The following is a 25,475-nucleotide window of genomic DNA, read 5'->3' as shown; positions in this document are numbered from 1 at the left end:
ATCAAGAATTTTTGAAAGACATCTGATATTTCATGGAATATTGATTTCCCCCCCTTTGAAGGATTATGCTCATTTTTACTTGTTAAGTTATTCTTGGTTGATGTCCTAGCTCTTTTCCCTTTGGAATTTCATATTCCATCCATTCCATCCATTATGATCCTTTAATATAGAAGCTGGTAAAGTGTTTATTATCCTGATCATGGTTCTATGGTATTTGAATTGTTTCTTCTTGTTTGATGGTATTATTTTCTCTTTGATCTTGGATTTATGGAATGTGGCTATACTATTCTAGGGGATTTATCCTTTTGGACTCACTTTCAGGAGGTAATTGTTGAATTGTTTTGATTTCTCTTTTGCCCTCTGATTCCACAATATTGAAGTAGTTTTCCTTGATAATTTCTTTAAAGATAATGCCTAATCTCTTTTTTTAAACATGATTTTCACATAGCACCATAATCCTTAAATTATCTCTTCTAGATTTATTTCCCAGATCACTAGTTTTTCAAATGAAGGAAACATTTCAGAATATGCTTTTTTTTCATTTTTTAAAATTTTCTTTGATTATTTCTTGATATCTCATGGAGTCATTATCTTCCACTTTCTGAGTTCTCATTTTTAATGTCTGATTTTTTTCCATTTTTATTTTTTAATTAATTAATTAAGAACATTTTTCCACTGTTGCATGATTCATGTTCTTCCCCTCCCCTCCTATCTCCCCCCTCACAGAGCTGAAGAACAATTACAGCATTATACATTTATTGTTGTTCAAAACCTATTTCCCAATTACTAATCAAGTGATTTTTTAAAGTCAAAATCAGGACTTCTGGGTTGAGATGGCTGCTGGGTCTAAACAGGACCTTTACTCTCTAAACCACCAACCAATATAGAATACCTCAAAAGGACAAAAAAAAAAGATTCAGATGAAAGAAGGGACACCACAGTAGAACTCAGCATTGAAATGCTAGAGTCACAGCCAGTGAGCCATAATCAGAGACAACTCTAGCACCTTGGGAGCTAAATAAGGACCACCAGGGACTTCTAACCCCAGAGAGCAGCTAGACATTTAGGACTCTAGAAGACTTAAGTTTGTGAACCATGGGTTCAGAGATAGAGCAGGGAGATATCATCTCTAATGAAGAAGTAATTAAGGAAATCATTAAAAACTATTTTGCTTAGTTATGGGGCAATATAAATATGGAAATCTAGGTGATATGCATGAATATTTACAAAAAATATAAATTGCCTAAATTAACAGAAGAAAGCATAGAATACTAAAATAATCCCATATCAGAAAAATAAATTGAACAATTAATCAAAGAACTTCCTGAGAAAAAATCCACAGGACCAGAAGGATTCACAAATGAATTCTATCAAACATTCAAAGAACAACTAATCCCAACACTATTGAAAATATTTAACATAATAAGCAAAAAAAGGAGTTCTACCAAATTCCTTTTATGACACAAATATGGTACTGATTCCAAAGCCAGGTAGATCAAAAACAGAGAAAGAAATCTACAGACCAGTTACCCTAATGAACATAGATGCAAAAATTTTGAATAGAATATTAGGAAAAAGAATCCAGCAAGTCATCATGAGGGTTATTCATTATGGTCAGGTGGGATTTATACCAGGAATGCAAGGATGTTTCAGTATTAGGAAAACCATTCATATAATTGACCATATCAACAAGCAAACCAATAAAAATAACATGATTATCTCAATAGATACAGAAAAAGCTTTTGACAAAAATACAACAGTTATTCCTATTGAAAACACTAGAAAGTATAGGAATAGAATAACTTTTTCTAAAAATAAGAAACTATATAAATCCAAAACCATCAGCAAGCATCATCTGCAATGAGGATAAATTAGAATCATTCCCAATAATAAAAATAGTGAAACAAGGATGTGCCCATTATAACCTCTTTAACGTTGTTCTAGAAACACTAGCTATAGAAATTAAAGAAGAAAAAGAAATTTATTAAAATAGGCAGTGGGGAGAACAAGCTATTACTCTTGGAAGATGATATGATGATCTATTTAAGGAATCCTAGAGAATCCACTAAAAATCTGGTGGAAATAATCACCAACTTTAGAAAAGTCACCTACATAAATCATCAGCATTTCTATATATTTCCAACACACCCAGGCAGCAGATGTTAGAAAGAGAAATTCCATTTAAAATCACCTTAGACAATATAAAATACTTAGGAATCTATTTGCAAAGACAAAGAGAGGAATTATACAAGCACAACTACAAAATAATTTCCACCAAACTAAAATAGATCTAAACAATTGGAAAAATATTAATTGCTTATGGGTAGGATTAGCTAACTTAGTAAAAATGATCATCTTACCCAGGTTAATTTACTTATTTAGTGCCATACCTATCAAACTACCAAGAAACCTTTTTACTGAATTAGAAAAAAAAAACTATGACAAAGTTCATTTGGAAGAACAAGATCAAGAATATCAAGGGAATAATGAAAAAAAAATGTGAAGGAAAGTTGCCTAGCAGTACCAGAACTTAAACTATACTATAAAGCAATGGTCATCAAAACAATATAGTACTGACTAACAGAGAGGAGAGGAGGATCAGTGGAATAGGCTTGGGGTAAGTGACCTTGGGAAAACAGTCTACGATAAATCCAAAGATCCCAGCTTTTGGAACAAAAATGCACTACTTGACAAAAACTGCTGGGAAAATAGGAAAACAGTTTTGGAGAGATTAGGTTTAAATCAGTATCTCAAACCCCACACCAAGATAAAAACAGAATGAGTGAATGACTTGAATATAAAGAAGGAAACCATGAATAAATTAGATGAACACAGTAAATAGTATTTTGCCAGTCTTTGAGAAAGGAAATAATTTAAACAAAGCAAAAATCACAAAATGTAAAATAATACCTTTGATTACACTAAATTCAAAAGGGTTTGTTCAATCAACTCAATGCAACCAAAATTAGATGGGAAGCAAAAATTGGGAAAAAATTTTATAAGAAACCACTGACAAAGGTCTAATTACTCAAATATATAAAGAGCTAAATCAATTGTACAGAAAATCAAGCCATTTCCCAATTGATAAATGGGCAAGGGATATGAATAGACAATTTTCAGATAAAGAAATCAATACTATTAATAAGCACATGAACAAATGTTCTAAATCTCTTATAATGGGAGAAATGGAAATCATAACAACTCTTTTATTTACCACTTCACACCTAGCAGATTAGCTAACATGACAGCAAAGGACAATATCAAATGTTGGAGGGGATATGGCAAAATTGGGACATTAATACATTGCTGGTAGAGTTGTGAATTAATCCAACCATTCTAGATGGCAATTTGGAACTATGCCCAAAGGGGTTTTTAAAGACTGTCTTCCCTTTGATCCAGCCATATCACTGTTGCATTTATAATACCCCAAAGCCATCAAAGGGTAAAAGACTTGTACAAAAATATTTATAGCTGTGCTCTTTGTGGTGGCAAAAAACTGGAAAATGAAAGGTGTGCCCTTCAAATGGTGAATGGTTTAACAAATTGTGGTATCTGTTGTTGATGGAATACTATTGTGCTATAAAGAATTATGAACTGGAAGGATTCCATGTGAACTGAACAAACTCCAGGAACTGATGCTGAGTGAAAGGAACAGAACCAAGAGAACATTGTACACAGAGACTGATACACTGTGGTATAATTGAATGCAATGGACTTCTCTATTAGAAGTAATGCAATGATCCAAGACAATTATGAGGAACTTTTCGGAAACATAGGTATCCACATTCAGAGGAGGAACTGTGGAAATAGAAACACAGAAAAAAACCCAAAACATCTGCTTGATCACATGGGTTGTTGGGGATATTACTGGGGATGTAGACTCCTAACAATCACCGTAGTGCAATTATAATTCAGAAATAGGTCTTCATCAATATATCTTTCCTTGATACATGTGACTAAGAATCACTTTGCAGTCATTATCTTTCCTTGATAAATCAATTACACAAGTAAAACTCAGTGGAATTGTGTGTTGGCTATGGCAGAGGAGGAGGGAAGGGAAAGAACACGAACCATGTAACCATGACAAAATCTTCTAAATTAATTAATTAAATGAATTTTTTTCATTTAAATGTAAAAAATTTAAAGTCCAAAAGTCAAAATCCCCAATCAATCATTTTGCCAATCAGACCATATGTTCAATCATAAATTTTTCTTAAGCATTTCTGCAATCACCCCTCTTTCTCTGGATGTAGGTAGCATTCTCTTATAAGTTCCTATAGATTGTCCTAGAACCTTGCATTGCTACTAGTAGAGAAGTCCATTACATTTGATTATGACACAATCACAATGAATCAGTCTCTGTGTACCATGTTCTCCTGCTCCTGCTCATTTCTCTGCATCTTTCTGAAGATGTCTTTCTGATTCACATGGAATTCCTTCACTTCAACAATCCTTTCAACACAATACTATTCCATCACCATCAGATACCACAATTTGTTCAGCAATTTTCCCATTGATGGACAACAGAAGATGATTTTCTTGAGTGAGGTTTTGTGGTTCATATTCCCTTTGGCCAAATGTACTCTCTAAAGCTGTTTTCCTCTGCAAATTTTTATACCTCATTTTTCCCCTAATGCTAATTTTCCCTTTCAAGAAATTCTTCTTCAGTGTATTTTTTGTGTGTCTTGTTGCATATGGCCAATTCTACTTTTTGAAAGAGTTCATCTCTTCATTGAATTTTTATAAAATGTCTTTTACCATTTCATATATTCTGATTTGAAAGATGTTCATTTCTTCAATATTGTTTGTGCCTCCTTTATCAAGGTGTTGACTTTTTACATGAATCCCCTGTATCACTGTCACCACTTCTCCTGAATTTTCTACCTCTCCTATTTAATCATTAAAGCTCTTTTTGAGCTTCTTCCATTAATTTTTTTAGGCTTGAGAGCAATCCTTATTTTTATTTGAAAATTTGCATGCAATGGCATTGATTTTGTAGTCTTCTGCTGAGTTTGCATTTTGGTTTTCTCTGTCACCAAAATAGCTCTCTGTGTTGAATTTCTTTTTCTTCTTTTTACTCATTTGCAGCCCTTTCCTTTTCATTTAAAATTATCAGTTAAAGTTGAATCTGTACCTGTGGTGAGTGGAGTACTGCTCCAAGTTTAAGGTTCTTTGTACTGCTGCCCTCAGTGTTAACTCTGGGCATCAATCTGCTTTCAGCCCTTCAGATTTGGTATAATGAAAGCAAAGGTGTGTTTAATATCCTTCTGGTGGATATTCTGTTTTGTGAGTAACCCAAAGCACTCTTTCCTCCCTTGGAACTGTGACCAGGGAGCTGACTTTTGGTCAGCTTTCACAATCAATCACAATTACTTAGGAGATGGATAACCAAACATTTCATAGCTTAGGTACATGATTAGGAGGTTAATTTGAGACAGACCAGATTTGGGGTTTCCTTCAATTTACATGTTCAATTTTTTTGTGTTTCTTTAAATCACCTGGCAATATTGCCTGGTTTCTATCTGCAGTGGCGTGTTTCTTAAAGGCTATTGATGTTCTTGGATTGCCTGGCTTGTAATAGAAGTGAATGTAACTCTGTGGAGAGGAAAAGGAAGGGAGGTAATGATCTTTAGGTTTTAATTCTGTGAATGTAAACTTTTAGGGTAATAATTTGGGAGGATTGTGTATGGGGATATATGTGTGTTAATCCTATAAGTATTTGCTCTCATATTATTTCTCCTGCATTGGCAAGGAGACAATAATCTTAACAAGACCATTGGAAGTTGGAGAGAGAGAGAAGTCACTGAGAGGGATCAGTGGGGGCCTCATTTTCAGGGAGCTGCCTTGCCAGCCCCCATCTCCCAAACTGTGACTTTGTCAGACAGTGAGGATTTGTCAGCTTCCCTCAGTCTTCTAACTCCAAGTCCACAATTTTGACACTGCTAGAAAAATTGTGTATGGCTGGAGGGATCCTCAGGATTTTCTTAGTGTGTTCATTCTGCTGAGTTTTCCTCTGAGGGAGGACTTGAACAGTGCCACCTGGAATAATTATGATCATCATTGTAATGATCATCACAATAACTAGCTTTTATATAGAACTTGAAGGTTTACAAAGCATTTTCTCTCATTTGAATAACATTTGCAAGGCTCAGTCAATGGGATACCTACCTTTCCTTTTGTACAGTATCATGGAACTCTTACTACAAGACCTTCACACTCAGCTTCACTATTACCAACATGTTTTACACAACAAAGATGAATCAAAAGGACTCCAGAACATTCGAGGCTGCTGAGCATATCCTGCAAATCTTGGTGAGATTCTACTCCCATTCCCTGCTACCTCCTCTGTCCCATGCTACCTTCCTTAGCCCTGTGTATTTAGGCTTGCCCTAGCCAGGCACACAGAAGTTCCCTTCTCTTCTTTTGTTTCCAGCTCAAGGTATTGTTTGGAAGCAGCAGGATTGGCTCTCAGTATTCTGGATGCAGTGACCTTTCACTGAGGTGAGAATCCTTCAAGACATCATCAGCTCAGATATTAGGGACCAGCAATTTCCATTTCACTCAGATGATGCCCAGGCTGGTTTCTTCTTCTGCTTCTTAATAGAAATTCCTTCTTTCCCAAGCTGTAATGGATAAAATCTTCCAACCAAGAAGCCTTTAAAATATTTTAGACTCCTTATACTCTTTCTCAGGTAGAAAAATATCCTTTCCCCATTACTCTTTCCATAGATAAGTTTGCAACTGTTTTCACTTTATAACTCCACATGAAAAGAATAATAGAGGAGGCACCAAATGAGTGCTTAGAAAATGATTGATTAGAACATATCAACATTACCTTTCACTAGAATCTTATAGGCTCCAAGCTGGAAGGGACAGTAGAGGTAATCTGGCCCACTCTCTTCATTTACAGATGAAAAAATGAAGACCCAAGGAGATCCCAATAACTTTCCCCAGGTCAAAAATAGTCAGAATTTGAACACTTGATCTTTGATTTTAAATTCATTTTTCTTTCCACTACTCTAAAGAAACTACTGAAAATAATCAGACCCCACAGACACCTATAAACATACAAATAAGTGATGTTACAGAGTACTGCCAATTTCATTGTCCTTGATAAAGTGCTAAGTTTGGAATCAGAAAGAACAGTTCAAATTTTCTCTTAGACACTTACCAGATGTGTGATGCTATGCAAGTCACATAATCTGCCTTAGCCTCCATTTCTTTCCTCTATAAACTGAGAGGGCTGAATTTGATGGCTTCCAATGTCCTTTTCAACTTTAAATCTACAATCATCTCTAAACCTTTATTCCAAGTCAGCCACTTCTCTCAAGAGTGTTCTCTGAATAACTAAATTTCAGAAACTAAACCAGTGGTGTCCAACTCAAAAGGAAATTTCTGAAGCCACTAAATTATACATCATCACGGTCCCTATTGCCTGCATTTTGGCTCAGAAAAACATATACATATATATGTATATATATTACTTTTTAAATTAATAAGCTAGCACATTAAAATCAGTTTGGAACTATCCTTTATATAGCTCATGTGACTCCTAGGAAGTACTGTTTGAAACCGTTACTTGACTGAAACATTAATTTCCAGGTCTCTGAGGAACAGGATAGCTACCAGAGTGGATATACTCTGCACTTTCAAGAAGGACTCCTCCAATCATGTCCTGGACAAAAAGGTGGTTTACTGGGAGCTGACTGAGCAGCTCTGTAGAAGAAAGCTAAAACACCTGGTTATAGACAATGATAGCCTCATTGTCAATGGTAAATAGCTTGACTTTTGGGATATATGCCTCTCTTTCTCTGGGTGGTTCCCTTTCCAGAAAACAACTCACCTGCCCCAAATTCTTCTTTCCTTTTGGATCTCCTTTGTTTTCATGGTTTCTCTCTCACTCCTGGGAGCCCTGGCCCTCAAAGTGGTGACAAACTATGAAGACATGGGGAGGTCACTTCTCAAGATCAGAAGAGACTGGATTGTATTTAGATTCCTTCAACAAAGAATTATGCCATGAGTCCCTTCTACTTGAATGCTGAAGCACCATTTTCCTCCTATGGGTCCCAAACCAACTCCTCTCCATTACTCCTTTAACCTTTTTGTCCACAAAGAGATACCCTACTCAAACTCTCTTCCTCCCTCTCCCCCCTCTATCTTTCCTTCCCTCTCTCTCCTTCTTTCTCTCCCCCCCCCCTCTCTCACCTTTCTATATTTCTTCTATCTTTTCTCCCTCTCTTTTCTCTTTCCTTTTTGGCCTTTCTTTTCTGTATCTCCCAAAATCTTGTCTTTATGTCTCTTCTGTCCTATTCTCTTTTTCCCCTCTGCTATTCTCTTCTCGTCTTCCCTCCTTTCATCTGCTGTTTCTTCCCTTGTTCCTTCCCTGCCCTCAGCTTCTCTCTAGCACTTGTTCCCTCTGAATTTTTCTTTTTTTCTTTTCTTTCCCTTCTCAAACTACAGGGTATCAACATAAGCTGCCAGGAATCAGATCAACAAAGAGTGAGTTTTAGATTTCTTTATTCTCTACTTTATTATCTATATTTATATCTCTTTAATGGGACTACAATGAAAGATTTTTTCATCTTTTCGGAAGGGAGTAATGTAGGGCAGAGGATTAAAAGTGTTGTTAGGGATTCAGAATTAGATACACTATTAGATATGGCTAAAGTTTAGACTCCATTTACTCATTTGTCTATTTTCTTTTTGCAACTCAAAATATATAAATAGTTCAAAAGAGAAAATTATCCCATGGGCCTGGGAAAGCAGGCTGTCCCTATCTCTTTCTTGTTCAAGATTAAGAGTCAGACCTTGTGGTCTTTGTAATCTGCTACATTCAGGGGATCTCCCAACATTCCAGAGAGACTTGTGGCTCTCCCTTATATTCTTCATTCACCAAAGTTGCCCAATAGTTTTCATTAGTAATGTTTTTAATCCTCTGCTCCTTCAATAACTACACTCTCTCTAACCATGTGTCTTGCTCAGTTGTCATGATCCTCTGGCATTATAGGTAGGAATAAACTAATGCTTAACTTATTCTTCCCTGGAAACGTTCAATTAAATCTAACATCCATAAAGACATGAAACAGGAATTGCAGAGGGCAGGAGAGACACATTCTCAGGTGTCAGATATGACAAAGAATGAAATGATACCTTCTTACAAGATCCATGTATTCTAACAAGGCTAACAACTACAGAGATGAATATATGTTGAATATAAACTAAGAATAAATACAATTAACAAGATAGGTAGGGAGGAAGAATGTAGGAAATCATGAAAGGTTTCATGTGGAAGGTGGTGCTGGAGCTGAATCTTGACCTTTAAAGGGTGGGGGCCTCTGAGTTGGAGGGGAGGAAAGGGAGAGCATTCCAGGTATAGAAGACAGCTTGTGCAATGTCATAGCTATGGGAGGTGAAGTCTCCCATAGCCAACAAATGGAGAAGGACACATTAAAATTATACATTGTAAGAGGAGGAACAATATATAATTACCTTGAAGAGAGAGGGTGGGTTAAGGCTGTGATATAAAATGTAAATGCCTTATAGTAAAAATATAGAGAAAATCAGATCTTTGTGCATGCAACTAAAACAAGTATAAATAGAACAAAACAGAAATCTCTAAATAAAGTTCAAATTGGAAATCCTAAAAATCAAAGGAGAAACTGATAAAATTGAAAATAAGAGAGTTACTGAACTAATAAACTAGGATTTGGTTTTATGAAACAAACAAACAAAACACCTGTTCCATATAGCATAGAACATTGGTTAATTTGATTCAAAAGGTAAAGAAGAAAATCAAACTACCAGTATGAAAAGTTTATAAAACATGACTTCACCATACATGAAGAGGAAATTAAAGCAAATCAGTAGTAGCTATTTTACCCCCAAGTATATGAAAATAAAAGTATTCTAGTGGACTATCTAGTGGAAATGGATGAATATTTACAGAAATACAAATTTCCTAGGTTAGCAAATGATGAAATAGAATATTTAAATGATAGCATTTTGGAAAAAAAATAAATTGCTAAAGGTGTCAAAGAACTCCCCAAGGAACAACCCCCCTCCCCAGCCAGATGATTGCAGCAAGGGAATTCTCTCAAAAATTTCAAGAGCAGTCACTCCCAATACTAAATAAACATTTTAAAGCAAAATAGGCAAAAGAAGGAGTATTTCCAAATGCTTTTTGTGACACTAATATGGTGCTGATCTAAACCAGGAAGAGCAAAACAGAAAATTATAGATCAATTTCCTGAATGAACCTTGTTGTAAAAATCTTAAATATAATATTAGCAAAGAAACTCCAGTAAGTACAGCAAAGATGATTCAGCATAGCCAGTTGTGATTAATATCAGGAATACAAAACTGGTTTAATATGAGGAAAACTTTCAGCATAATTGGCCAGATCAATAACAAAATGAACATAAAACACAGGACTTTCTCATTAGATGCTGGAAAAACCTTTGAGAAGATTCAACACCCATTCCTATTAAAAATAGGAGAAAGCATAAGAATGAATATTTCCTTAAAATGACAAGTAGTATCGATCTAAAACCTGATGGTTTAGTTCTGTTTGCAACTATCATGTGCAATGGGGATAAGTTAGAAGCCTTTCCAATGAGATTAGAGATGAAGCAATTATTATGAATTATCATAATAATTGTTTTATATTGTGCTAGAAATGCTACCTTTTGCAATAAGGGAAGAAAAAAAGAAATTGAAGGAACTAAAAAGAAAACCACTTTAAAAAAAATGTATTTTCAGTTCCAAAATTTCTACCTCCCTCACAGACTGAGTAGGCAAGAGATAAAATACGTATTATCCATATAAAGTCATGCAAAACATTTCACCATGAATCATGTTGTGGGGAAAAGAGCAACAAAAATGAAGAAAATTGAAAACATCTGCTTCAGTTTGCTCTCAGAATTCATCAGTTCTCTCTCTAAAGTTGGATGACATTTAAGAAGAGCTTTAAAAGCAAAAGAGACTGGGGCAGCTAGCTGGCTCAGTGGAAGAGAGGAAGACCTAGAGAATAGGTAGTCCTGGGTTCAAACCTAACCTTATACCTTAATATAGGAAGATTTAAAAAAATGGCCAAAGGTGAGTTGAGATAGCAAAGTGAGTGCAAGGATGAACAAAAAGATGTCACTGGAGAAAGGAGGTGTAAGGGAATAAGAAGAATATGAGAAAAAAGTTGGAGCATGTTAAGAAGGGATTTGATTGCTAAATGGGATTTTGTATTTTCTCCTTGAAGCAATTGGGACTTATTTCTTGAATATGACAATGACATGATTAGATATGGGTTTTAGGAAAATTACTTTGTCCATTGAATGGAGGAGAGAGTGGAATGGGATGGGACTTGGGACAGGGACCAGAAAACTCCTGCAGTAGTTGAGGCATTAGTGAGGAAGTATGAGAGACAGGGAATCTAGGAGAGATGTGATGAAAGCAAAATCTATAGATCTTGTCAACAGATTGGATATGGTGGTTTGGAGGGTGAGCAGTCAGGAATGGCCTAGCTGTCTACTCCTTGCCCTTCTGTCTTAGAGTTGCTAATAAAGCAGAAAGTAAGGGTTTTATTTTAAAAGAATGATGACCAGGCTTGTGAGCCTGGGAGATTTGGGAGGAGAGTGATACCCTGGATAGCCATTGGGAAGAGTCAGAAAGTTTTGAGAGGGAGGTAATGAGTTAAGTTTTGGACATGTTGAGTTTAAGATTTCTTTAAGATGCCCCATTCAAAATTTCCAACAGGCATTTGTCCCATAGGAGTTGTAAATCTGGAGGTCACCACAAAGTTTAAGGATGGATGGCCTGATTTGAGACTCATCAGAAAAGAGATGATAAATAAATTTATGTGAGTTTATGAGCACTGAGTGAAACCCCATAGAAGAAGAGAAGAAAGGCCCAGTTCAAAACCTTATAGGGCACCTACACTAAGGACGTAATACAGTAAATGAGACTAAAACAGGATAATCAGAGAAGTCCTAGGACAACCAGGAGAGTTTTGTTATCAAAATTAGAGAATTCGGGTATCAAGGAGTGCAGAAAGCTTAAGAAGAATGAAGATTAAGAAGAAGGCCATTAAGAGATTTTTGCAATTTCATTTGAATGATGAGGTTGAAAACCAGACTGTAGTTAAAAAGAGAGTAGGAAGAAGGGAAGTAGAAGCACCTTTTATAGATAGCATTCTCAAAAATTTCAGTCACAAATGGGAAGAGAGAAAGGAAATGATATTTATCAGGGACAGGTGGACAAAATGAAGGCGGTTTTTCATTTGGGGTTGAAGGAAAGCTGCCAGTAGATGAGGAGAGTTTGTAAACAAAATGAAACAATGGGAATACTAGAGATATTCCCTGCTGGGTGAAGGATGAAGGAAAGAGCACATATCAAATGGTATTTCCTTCAGAATATATGGGGACAACATATTGTCCTTTCTACACCCACTCCTGTGGCTGAGATATATGTTCTCATTTATTCTTCTAGGAAGTGAGGTTGGTGTAGGAGCTGTCAACCATATCCCCGACCATGGAGCACCAGGAGACATCAAGACATCACTGACTAGTGGCCTCCTGATTCGTGAATCCATTGTATATTCTATAGGTAAGAAAATATATTTTCTTTCTATTATACTGGTATTTATCCTTGCTTTGGGCACTTGTTTTCAATTTTGAGATATGCAGTCATCTTCATAGTCTGAGAACAGGACAATCACTGATGGGGGAAATTTGTCATTAGGTTGTTGTAAGATTTGACAATTTCCTCTGTCGTATTACTTTCTGTCCTAAAATTTGCTGTGATAGCAGCCTTTGGATGAAGGACTCATGGGGGATTTTGTTATTTCTTTTATTTGTTTGGGTGTATACATATAATAGCCTATTCATTTTCTTTGATCATTTCTCAACTGGGGAATAGCTCTTTTAAAAATAATTTTGTTAATTTATAAAACATATAAATTCATAATATGCATTAAATATTATTTATGATACATAAAATTTATACTTGTCCCCACCAATGTAAAACATGTTCTTTGTACATTATGTGAAAATTTTCCCCCATTCTACCTCTTTTCCCTCCCTCTTCTTCCAGTGCATCCCTCTTTATCATCCCTTCATTCTTTTTTGGAAATCATTCCAATATCATAGATTGATACACATGCTGATATACAGAAATGTAAACAGAGGAAATTATTTCTTTTTTAATGACTACTCTGGCTAGCTTGTGACTAGAGAGAGCTGCTAGAGGGAATCCTGAAAACTGCTTGGTGTAGTTAATGGAAGTAGGAATGAGAAATGCTGAGGGATGCTAGTACAGGGATGCTGCCACACAGGGGAACTGCTCTGGGGAATGCTCTGAGGTTAGCCTACTGATCCCTACTGATGGCTAATCGATCAGTATATCTTTCTAACCTCCTCCTCCCTTTCACTCCCTCCTTTCTCCAACCCTCTCCTTCCTGCCTCCCTCACCTCCCAGTCCTTCTTGAAGCTTTTGGCTTCTTCCCTTCCCCTTGAGTAAACTATAAAGATACTCTTTTCCTTTTCAAGTCAAGGGGTTTATTGGGATAACAGGATAGGAAACTGAGGTAAGAGGGATGAGGATTTCCCTAATCTATAATGAGGGAGAATTTGAGGGTTTGAGAGAGTAGTCCATTCACAAACTGTGATTCTAAGGCAGAGATATGGAGGACAACAGCTGTTTAAAATCTTTTTTCTGCCTCTTCACAAAATCAGCAAGGTCTCTCAGCTTAAGCCCAGAGACAAAATGAAGTCCAAAGTCTCTCAGTTTCTCCTGGCCAGCTCAACTCTCAAAGAGACAACCAACTCCAAAAGCCAAGTTTCTCCTTCTTCTCCTCTCTCTGTCACAGTTTCTCCTGGCCAGCTTAACTACCTGAGCCAGAGAGCCAAAATCAAAGCCAAGTTTCTCCTCCTTCTCTCTGTGGCCAGAAACTCCCAACTGCCACTCCTGGGAACATTCTATTTGGAACCTTCCTCTTGATTGACAGGCAGGTTAGGTCCCCACCTTGTTTCTTGCATCTTGGCTTACAAGTCCCCTCTATCTCCATGCCTCTACCTCAACCCCCCCGCTTCTATTAGCAAAAAATACAACTTGCATTTTTCAGTGATACTTACCTTAATAATTTCATCTATCTATCTTAACTCTTTCCTATCTGAAATATACTCTTACCACCCCCCTCCCCCAATAACAAAATCCTAAACTCATCTTAGCTGGTCTATCAATCTAAATGCTAAGCTAAGTGTGGGTTATAGGAAAATGATTTGGGTAGGGGAATTACATGAACATAGTTTGACAATAACAAAGCAAGTAACAATTTCCAAATCATCTCAACAATTCCACTAACATTAAGAATATGCAAATATTCTAATTCCTAATGTCTATAAATTCACTAAGTAAAATTTCCTATCACTAACAAATGCTAACTTACAATCATAATACAATATAACTTCCCTGCTTCAGAACTTCTATGTTTACTTTCTTAAGCCTTAAACAAATTCAATAGGCTATTACTAATGTTAGTAGTTAGACTATTAATGAACTTACTCTAAAAAGTTAGCTCGTTAGTCAATTAGTAACACAGTACAGGTTTACATATGTACATCATTCTAAATTTCTGTGCAAACTCATGCAGAAAAGGATATTACTATCTGTTTGAATTTCCCACAGAAATTTCTCATCAGTGTGTCTTTTGTTGTCATGCATGTTGTATACTTACTCATCCCATGGATGTATCTTACTTTGCTTTGTAGGATGTGCATGCAATATGGGTGTTTACATGTATGACATAGTCTTACACTTATTCATGGCCAAAATTCCAAAATTTCAATGTTCCAAAGTCCTTCCATGTCCATTCATGTTGCCTATAGAAACTTCCATTCTCTCTGGTCAACATATCACTCTTCTGTCTTCCATCACTTGATTGAAGACTTGTGTTCTTCAAATCAGGAACCTGGGAACACATGAACAAACCACAAACATGTGTGCAAGTTAGTTTTTTACATATGCGTGCTAGTAAGAGTGAAAAGTTACTTTTGTATGGAAGTAAGAGGAAATTTTCATGAGTGCCCAAATGTATCAATTTTATGTGTATGCAAGTAATATAACATATGATTTTCTTCATGCATGGGGGTAAGCTTTTTGCATTTGTACTTCAGATTTGCAAGTTAGGTCAACTTGTGTTTTTCTTCATGCATGGGGATAAGCATTATGCATAGGTTTTTAAGACTTTGGTAAGAATAATGATATCAATTTTTTTTCTTCAAGGAGGTTTATCATATGATTACTGTATGTAGTCCCTGGATGGTTATTGTATGTAGAACTTGGAGATAGTTCTTTTCGTTTTGTTACAATGTCAGGCAGAGACTATTTTATAACTTATATAGAGGCTTTGTTTCTTTGTGGCTGCTACTCTTTCAAATGTAAGGTTTTCCTTTCATATTACTGTGTTACTGGCTGTATAATTTCAGGGTGCTATCCTTTCATTATTTTAACTTGTGCAGGGCTCTCTCTACTGTATTCTGATGGCAGGTATTCATGTGCTTTCCTGTGTTTCTGGTAGGGACTGCATTTGCTTATCAATTATTTTTCCTAGGGCTACTCAGTATTATGGGGTGATGCACTTTCACATGTGGATCATGGAACCATGGATCTTTTGATCAACTTTTATAGACGCTGGGGTTGTCATTATGACTGTAGTAGGTCTGATCTATCTTGGTTCTGTAGGAGATTTTCTATTAAAGTTCTTGACATAAACTTTTTCACCTGGTTTTATGTTGTGCAATGAAAAATCTAGGGATGTTTTTTGCACAAGCAAACCCAGTTTCCTTAGTTCTTCAATCCTACATTGTATCTGTTTTAAGTATTCTGGAAGAACACATTCCCCTCTTAACATGGACAAGTAAGGTGGCTTTACTGTTCTACCATGCCAAAGAGGCTGACCATACGGCATTTTGAAAGGTGATATGTGCAGGTCAGTCCTAGGCCTGGATCTAATGTTGAACAAAGCAAGAGGCAAAGCATCTGTCCATTTTAAATGTGTTTCTGAACAGAGTTTACCTATTTGTGTTTTTAACTCTTTGTTCATCCATTCGACCTGCCTGGAACTTTGGGGCCGATAAACTGAATGGTAATTGCATTTAATCCCCAAATCCTTATAGATTTCTTGTAGAACCTGGGAAGTGAAGTGGGACCTCTTGTCCGAGCCAATGGTACTGGGAATGCCATGTCTAGGTATAATCTTCTTCAATAGAAATTTCACTACTCTAGCAGTATCACTTTTCTTGTATGGACATGTTTCAACCTATCTAGTCAGTCTATCCACTATCCAATACATATTTGTATCCTTTTTCCTTAGGCATGTTGATATAATCAATTTGAATACACTGGAAAGGCATATAACTGAGTGGTCTGCCTCCCAATGCAACACTCTTAAAATGTCTTTGATTTTATCTCCTGCATGTCTCACATGCCTGACAAGTTCTAATGGCATTTTAGTTATTCCTGGTGCTGTCCAATATCTCTTTAATGGTATTCAGAACCCCTTCTACTCCGTATTGTATTGTCCCTTTGCATGAATTACGGTGCATAGATGTTGATAATAGGTTTAGGAGAATAGGTTAACCGAGCGATCCAGACGCCTTTGATCAGTTTAGCACCTATCTGCTCTTTCCATGATTGTATCTCTTCTCTGTCATAGGCTTCAGTGAGATTATGCCTTTCAATCCGAGAGAAATTCAACACAAGGTGGGGACCGAACCTAGCAGCATACTTTGATGTTATGTCTGCTCTGTCATTCCCTAGGGATACCCTGTCCTTTCCATGAGTGTGTGCCTTACAATGGATTATGGCCACCTTCTTAGGAAAGTCTATAGCACTTATAATATGATCTATCAGATTGCCATGTGCAATTGGTTTCCCAGCTGAAGTTTTATAACCTGTTTTTCCATATGTATGATGACCAATGTACAGTGGAGAAAGCATAATGTGAATCCAGAAATATATTAGCTCTTTTCCCCCTAGCTAATTCCAGGGCCATGAGCAGAGCCTTAAGCTTGGCTCCCTGGGCTCTGACATGACTTGGCAACAATGCATGCCAAAGCGTTTGGTCATAGTCAACAACCGCTGCCCCTGAGAATTTCTCTCCCATCACGAACATAGGAGGACCCATCTGTGTATAACTCCATTTCTGGATCAATAAGAGGTGTATCTTTCAGGCGTTCATTTGGCCTATGCAGGAGTTCTACTATCTGATCACAATCATGCAATACTTCTCCACCCATTGGCAAATCAGGGATTAGAGTTGCTGGGTTCAACAGTGCACATCTATGAATTGTGATGTCATCATTGCCTAACAAAATGACTTCATACTGGGATATTCTTGCATCGGTGAATGAATGCGTACTCTGCGACCATAACAGTTTTTCAATTTGGTGTGCAGAATACACATGCAATTTACATCCCAGTACTATGTCAGAAGACTTCTTGATTATTGCAGCTGTAGCTACTATGCTCCTGAGGCAATGCACCATGCCCTGTACAACTGTGTCAAGGATAGAACTGTGAAACACAATAGCCCTTAGATTCAATTGAAAATACTGTGCTAACATTCCAGAAGCGATGTCTTTTGCTTCATGGACGTAAAAGTGGAATTCTTTCTTATAATTAGCTATTCCCAAAGCTGGAGCTGATAGATTAGCTCCCTTCAACTGTGACAAAGCATGTGAATGTTCCTTATTCATTTGCAATGGTTCTTTGATGTCTTTCTTTGTCAAATCAGTCAAGCACTTGGAAATATGAGAATAACCCACTATTTACTGCCTCGAGAAACCAGCAACCCCCAGAAGATCTCTAAATTCTTTCTTAGTTCTAGGGATGCCTAGCTTCTGTATGTCTGCTATCCTTTCATTTGAGATTTTAGGACAAATCCTAAATATTCAACTGTTGGTAGGACCCATTGAATCTTCTTTTTAGAAACTTTATGTGCCCTGGTATAAAGTTCTATTCACAATTTCTTTGAATCTTCTAAATAAGTTTTAGGGTCAGGAGATGCTAGCAACAAATCATCCACACAGTGTATCAATTTGCTGTGTTTGAAAGTTATGATAGCTACATCTCTTTGCAACAGTTGACAAAATATTGAAACAGACTCACAACAACCTTGCACTAATCTAGTATAGCACAGCTGGATTTTGCCCCCATTGGAAATCAAAAATATTTTGAGAATCGTGGTGTAACGGTATAGTGAAGTAAGCATTGTTCAGGTTCACACTGTATACCACCTAGCTTCTGCAGGTATCTGAATTATAATATCATTTGGAGATGGTGTTACGGTATATCTCTTCCTAATGAAATTATTCTCAGCCCTTAAATCCATCACAAATCTCCATTCAGGAATGCCATCTTCATTTAGCTTATTCTTTTTAATGGTTAATATTGGACTATTGTATTCAGATACCATAGGTCTCAATATACCTTGCTCAAGCAAGCTATTTATAATGGGTATTATCTCTTCTCTTGCTTCTCTACTCAACTTGTATTGCAGAATCTTAGGTGGTATCCCTTCCCTGACCTCAATCCTAACAGGAGTAATCGATTTAATCTGACCCACATCATTTTGGTGTTTTGCAAACAACCCCTGTCATATTATCTGTGGGTATGTCATACATAGAAGTCACGACTTGAATCTTTTCAGGTTCTTCCTCAAGTTGTATAAGTATACAACATTTCTATATAATAAGTATACAACAATTCTAAGTATAACAACGAATAGTGCTTCAGTGAATTCTTGGCTAGATGCAAATAAATTTCCCCAGATTTGATTTTTCACATTGTAATGTTGCTTGTATATTGCACAAAACATCTAGTCCTAAAAGATTGTCTGGGCATGATGGAATCAACAAGAAGGTATGATCTATGGTGAGAGAACCTAATTTAACCATTGTGCTTTTGAGCTCAGGGACCCGTTGTGTTTGTCCCGTTGCTCCAGCTACAAAAACCATACCCCCTATGTCGGTATCCCCTGGACATGTCTTTAGGACAGACTTTGAAGCACCAGTATGTAAGAGAGCCATATGGCTTTTCTTTCCCACTTTAATCTATATATATGGTTCTGGTCTGTGTGTAGTAAAGAGTGTATTGCCACCAAATTAGTACTCCTGTCTTTGCTACCATCTGCCAGCTGCCTATGTAACTCAGTTAATTCTTTTGATTTGATCCATTCCCAATGAAGTCTTCAATGGAACATGAACCTAAACCACCGCAGTAGCTTTGGCTGGATATCCCTTTGCCCCTTAGAATGCTGGCTTCAAGCCTGTCTTTTGAATCCATGGTGGTTATTCCAGTTGATAAGAATTCCATTCCATCCTTCTTTTCAAATTTAACTGGAATGTCACCTCCACTACTTTGAGGATGATAATTATTTTCTTAAGTGATTTCAGCTTCATTATGAGTTAGTTTTTCTTTAACTAAATCACTCAGTACTGGATGGAAGGTGCTAGCTTCTGGATTCAAATTAGATGTCATTTCTGAGGGTACTTCTGCCATAAAGCTCTTGGTAGAATTAACTAAGTTAGGTGGGACTTCATCTGTGAATTTTTCTAGAGCCTTGTCATATTTAGCAACAGTAACCTTTAGGGAATTGAAATTATGATTTTCTGTATTAGTCACTAACTTTTTCTTGAGTTCTTGTGACTCTTTCTTTTTCTTTTGCACAATTCAATACCATTATCTATTCTACACTGGAAAAAGTTGTCAAGGAATGATATGATTTCCTTTACAGACTTTTCCTGTGTGGTTACTATACAGGTCTTATCAAAGTCTCTCATCTCATTTGCAACTTGAGATGTTATTTCATTAATTTCTGCCTCATTGTCTTTAATCTGGCTCTGCCTTCCTTTTGCTTTATTGCAATGGCTATCATTCACAGAGTCATTTTCTTGCACCAATTTCACACTATTTCCCCAATTTTTTCTACTATTTTTATCTGCAGCCTCATTATTATTTTTTTCTACCTCCAAGTGTCACTATGGGCCTGGCTTCATAATTCTCTTCTAACCACATCTGAATACTTTGGCTTTGCTCCAGTTTTTATAGCATTTTGCATTTCACTCAAATCAGGAGCTTGCTGTGAGGACTTTAACTTGCAGTGTGAACGGTAAGTGGATTTCTTGTATCTAGTTTCTGCATTATGTTTGTCTCTGTTATTACTCTCATGTTTCTTCTTCAAAAAGCAGTTTCTTATCAAAGGCCCTTTCTGGTGACAAAAGAAACACTCCCTAGTTTCTTTTTGCACTGATCTTGCCTGGTAACTAGGTTTCTTCTTAGTTCTAGGTTTTGTGTATGTCCTAATTGTGTTCAAAAATATAATTTCTTCAATTTCCTTTTCTTTGAAATCCTTTTCAGTCCTCTCTAACTTATCTTTCAGGTCTTGAACTTCTTTACTCTGTTATGAATTGCTTTCAAATAGGTAACCTGCAGCCTCTCTCAATTCAATTAGGGAAACTGAGTCATATCTAAGGAAATAGTTCTTGAAAAATATTCTCAAATTGGATGTGCTTCCCCTAAGAAATTGTCTATGAACATGGCCAGTTCTCTCTTTACTGATGGCTTCTAGCCCTAAGATTGACTCTGCTATTTTTGACAGATGGTCTATGTATGTGTGTGGCAGCATGTTCCCCTTAATCCTGCCTGACCTTGCCAAACTTGACCCATGCATTCCGTTGGGAACAACATTGCTTAACGGCTTGCAGCAAATCCTCTCTGTATTTTCTCAGATAGGACATGCTAGTTGGATTTGCAAAGTCCATAATCCCCTCTTTGATCTACTGTTGGCCAGCTGGTCAAATTGCTCTCAGACCTAATTTTCTCCAAAAACTGCCTTTGTTCATGGGGGCTGAACAGTTCTGATAGCAGAAATTCTACATCATCGAAGTCTGGATCAAAAATCCTGAGTGCCCCCTTTAAGCTCCTTGTGGGATTGAAAAGGATTGTCCACAAATTTTGAGAAATGCCATTTAATGGACTCAAGTTCCTGAGGAGTAAATTGTCTATGGACTTTTGAGTGAATCACACCAGAATTAGCAGTTAGCTTGGCAACTTCCTTCCAGGGACAGATTTTCTCAGGGTCATTAGCAGCCTGATTTTCATTTCCATTGCCACCCTCATTTTCCTGAGGTGCATTCTCTGTTTGCCCATTGTCCTTACTCATAACTAGTTCTAGACCTTTTTTCTTGATCAGTTGTTCAAATACTGACTAAATCATCTTGTCTAAGTTGTTATCAATGGCTATAATTTTCTCTGTCTTAAGGGTAACCATGAATCTGAAAACTTTCTTCACTTGGGTTAGAGGATGCAACACAGCCATAAAGATTACATATACTTGTGCCAGGACTTGCCAGAGAACCAATTCATGTTAAAATGGCATTTGTAAAACATTCATTGAAACATTGCCAACGTACTCTATAGTATCTACTACCATATGGGTTATCCTGTTATATACAATGTGGTAAACCCCAAAGCAGGTAATGGCTGCCATGACCACTATTGCAAAAACCACTTGTTTAAACATCTTTTGTCTATCTATTCTTTCCTGCCTGTGGGATTGCCGGGTACAGTCAGACTAAGGGTGCCAATTGAAATAGAAAAAGTAAACTGAGGAAACTGTTTCTGGTTGAACTAACTGGATGTACGCTGGCTTACTAAAGAACTGCTAGAGGGGAACCTAAAACTGCTTGGTAGTAATGGAGGTAGGAATGAGAAATGCTGAGGGATGCTAGTACAGGGATGCTGCCACACAGGGGAACTGGGGAATGCTCTGGGGTTTCCCTACTGAATCTCTACTGAGGCTGATGGATCAGTATATCTTTCTAACCTCCTCCTTCCTTTCACTCCCTCCTTTCTCCAACCCTCTCCTTCCTGCCTCCCTCACCTCCCAGTTCTTTTTGAAGCTTTTGGCTTCTTCCCTTCCCCTTGAGTAAACTATAAAGATATTCTTTTCTTTTACTTTTTCAAGTCAAGGGGTTTATTGGGATAACAAGATAGAAAACTGAGGTAAGAGAAATAAGGTTTTCCCTAATCTATAATGAGGGAGAATTTGATGGTTTGAGAAAGTAGTCCATTCACAAACCGTGATTCTAAGACAGTTAGAGATATGGAGGACAACAGCTGTTTAAAATCTTCTTTCTACTTCTTCACAAAGTCAGCAAGGTCTCTCAGATTAAGCCCAGAGACAAAACAAAGTTCAAAGTCTCTCAGTTACTCCTGGCCAGCTCAACTCTCAAAGAGACAACCAGCTCCAAAAGCCAAGTTTCTCCTTTTTCTCCTCTCTCTGTCACAGTTTCTTCTGGCCAGCTTATCTACCTGAGCCAGAGAGCCAAAATCAAAGCTAAGTTTCTCCTCCTTCTCTCTGTGGCCAGAAACCCCCAACTGCCACTCCTGGGAACATTCCATTTGGAACCTTCCTCTTGATTGACAGGCAGGTTAGGTCCCCAGCTTGTTTCTTGCATCTTGGTTTACAAGTCCTCTCTCTCTCCATGCCTCTACCACAATGCCAACATAAACTGTTAACTGCCTTAATAATCATAAAGTTCTTACGACTTATCTATGTCATCTTCCCATATAGGAATATAAAAAATTTAAGTTTTAATTCCTTATGGTTACTCTTTCATGGTTATTCTTTTATGCTTTTCCTTAGACTTTTGTTTGAAATGTCAGATTTTCTATGAAGCTCTGGTTTCTCCATGAATGCTTGTTTATTTTAGGTTGTAAAACCTAGTTTATTTTAGGTTGTGAAACCTAGCTCCTTTTACCTTCCAGAATATCATATTCCAAAGTCTTTACTCCATTAACTTGGAAGCCACTACACCTTAGGTAATCCTAACTGTGTCTCTATGATATTGGAGTTGATTCTTTATGAATCCTTGAGTGTTTTCTCTGACTATAATATTTCTGAGAATTTCTATTTTTAAATTCCTTTCAGAAGGTGATCAGTGAATCCTGTCAATTCCTTAGATAACAAGGTATCTTTCCTTGATAATTTCTTGAAAGATTATGCTCTTGCACTTTCTTTGATCATGGCTTTCATGTAATCCAATAATTCTTAAATCATCTCTTCTCTATTTTCCATGTCAGTCATTTTTCCAATGAAATATTTCACATTTTTTCTACCTTTTCATTCTTTTGCCTTTGTTGAACTGTTTCTTGATGTCTCAAGAAATCATTAGCTTATAGTTGAACGATTATGATTTTGAAAGAATCATTTTCTTCAGTGAAATTTTGTACCTCTTTAGTGATTCGTCCAATTTAGGTTTTTAAAGAATTCTTTTCTTTTGTGAATTTTTGTTCCTCTTTTTATGTTTAGTCAGTTTTTGTTAAGGAGTACTTCAGGGAATTTTTAGGTTTCTTTTACATTTCACCAATTTTGTTTTTATTATTTTATTTTCTTTGATATTTCTGTGCTCCTTTTATAAAGGTGTTAATTGTCTTTTCACAGTTTTCTTCTCCATTTTCCCTCTATAAATCTTATCTCTCTTTCACTCTTCCAGAAATTCCAAAAGTGGGCTTGGGACAAATAAGTAGCAACTCTCACTATGTTTTGTTTGAAGTTTTCACATTGTTGTCTTCTTCTGAGATTATTCTTGATTTTCCCTGCTGATATAATAGCATTTCATGATCAAGTTCGTTTTTTGTTGTTTGCTAATTTTTCCAGCCCATTTCTTGATTTTGAACTTTATATAAAAATCGAGCTTTGCTCACTGGAGGGAGGAAAATCATGGCCTCAAAGTGCTGTTTTTTTCAGAGCTCATTCTAGAGGTCTGTGACTTTTCTGCTTCAAAAATGGTGAAAATCTGCACTAGGTATAGTCACTGCTTTCCTCTTCTGAACTCTGGGCTTTACCCAGGAAGCGGCTCCTGGTGCACTTCATCTGCAAGAGCTAGCCTTCCACTTTGCTTTGGAGCTATGACCAGGGCCCCAGATCCCTTTTGAAGGACTACTAATATTCTTTTCCACCTTGGAACTGTGATTCTGAACTGAATATGGGCAACAAAGTTGCCAACCAGTGCTATCCCTACTCACTGCCATCAAGGGGGAGCACTCCATTAATCTTTTTCTTATCAGTTGTCTGGCCCCTTTACCTACAGTTGCCACTCTCTGTGTGTTAGGGACACATCTGCCCCACACCCACCGAGTCACAGGTTTCTCCTTATAACTTCATAAGTTTTCTTAAGAAAGAAATATGTCTCACTTTGATCTTTTGTTGGCTCTGTATATCTAAAATTTGTTTGAATGTGTTATTTTTGAATTGTTTGGATGGAGGGGAATGTGAGGAGAGTGCAGCTGGGTAGCTGCTGCTAATCTACCATCCTGGCTCCAGCCTATTCACATAATTCTTCTTTGTGATGTATGGATTCACACTATTTTATAATTCTATATTTATTTTGAATGGGTTTTCTTTTCCTACATTTTCCTCCTTGATATTTGTTGGTAATACACAAAAAATTGAGGATTGTTCTGTTTTTTGTTAAATATCTCATTACTTAGTTGAATATTTTAATTGTTTACCTTAATTTTTCATTGATTCTCTGGGTTTTTTAAGGAGGCCGTCATATAATGTGCAAATACTGATCACCACCCCCTAATAATTATTTAGTCAATATCTTTTTTATATTTCTTTTTTTTTTAAATTTCATTATTACAAGGAATTTTATTTCCTTAGTAAGTAAAGATTAATATTAATGACTAGCCATTAATATTAATAATAAATAAATTTTCCTAAAGAAACTTTAATTCATGGACCAGCACAATCAAGTTCCCTCAACATCTTTGATAGCAGCTTTCCAAATCTAAAATAGAAGAAATCTGAGGTGTTTAAAATATCAATTCAGGAAAACAAAAACAAAAATCATTTTTCCGAACATCTATGGTTCTCCTTCTTTAAAAACAGTCCTACAGGACTTCCGGTTAAGATGGCGGCTTAGAGAAAGCTGAAGTTCAGATCTCCGGAAAACCCTTCCCGACCGATCTCAAACTAGAAGCTCCTAAGGCGCCGAAATTCAAAACGATCAACAGCACAGACCCTGGGAACCCTCCTCCTGGACCTGGACCCGGTTCAAAAGGTACGGCTCCCCTTAAAAGCCAGAACCCGAGATCCCTCGGACCTCAGGGGTAGGAGCGCAGAGTCCAAGGCTCCCGGAAGCGGCAGCCACGCCGGGCTCAGAGAGCAGGGTCTGAGGAACAACAACCCTCAGGGTCTTCTACCCAAGTCCCAGTCCGGGTGAAAGTTACTGCCTGGGGCTTCCGCTGCAGAGAGCCGGTAGGTCCGGGTGAAAGTTACTGCCTGGGGCCTCCGCTGCAGAGAGCTGGTCAAAACAACAGCAACCCTCAGGGCGGGCAAGACAGCCTCACGGGCTGGATCCTGCTATCCAAGTCTCAGTGAAAGTCTGTCCTCTCGGAGCTTGGGGAAGCGGCAGCCC

The 25,475-nt window shown here is 37.1% G+C and overlaps 1 protein-coding gene across 1 annotated transcript in view; it reads left to right on the top strand.

The window, feature by feature from the left end:
- The first annotated feature begins 7,592 nt into the window (after positions 1–7,592).
- The window catches only part of LOC103098328 (mucin-2-like), a 64,375-nt gene continuing 46,492 nt past the window's right edge, over positions 7,593–25,475 (top strand). Inside the window, exons 1-3 of the mRNA XM_056820616.1 lie at positions 7,593–7,772; positions 8,461–8,499; positions 12,478–12,594. The gene's annotated coding sequence lies outside the window, so the exon portion shown is untranslated. The remainder of the gene's footprint in view (positions 7,773–8,460; positions 8,500–12,477; positions 12,595–25,475) is intronic.

This window comes from Monodelphis domestica, chromosome 3 (genome assembly GCF_027887165.1).
Source record: "Monodelphis domestica isolate mMonDom1 chromosome 3, mMonDom1.pri, whole genome shotgun sequence".
Classification (NCBI taxonomy): Eukaryota; Metazoa; Chordata; class Mammalia; order Didelphimorphia; family Didelphidae; genus Monodelphis; species Monodelphis domestica.
This window is presented reverse-complemented; position numbering and strand designations above follow the sequence as displayed.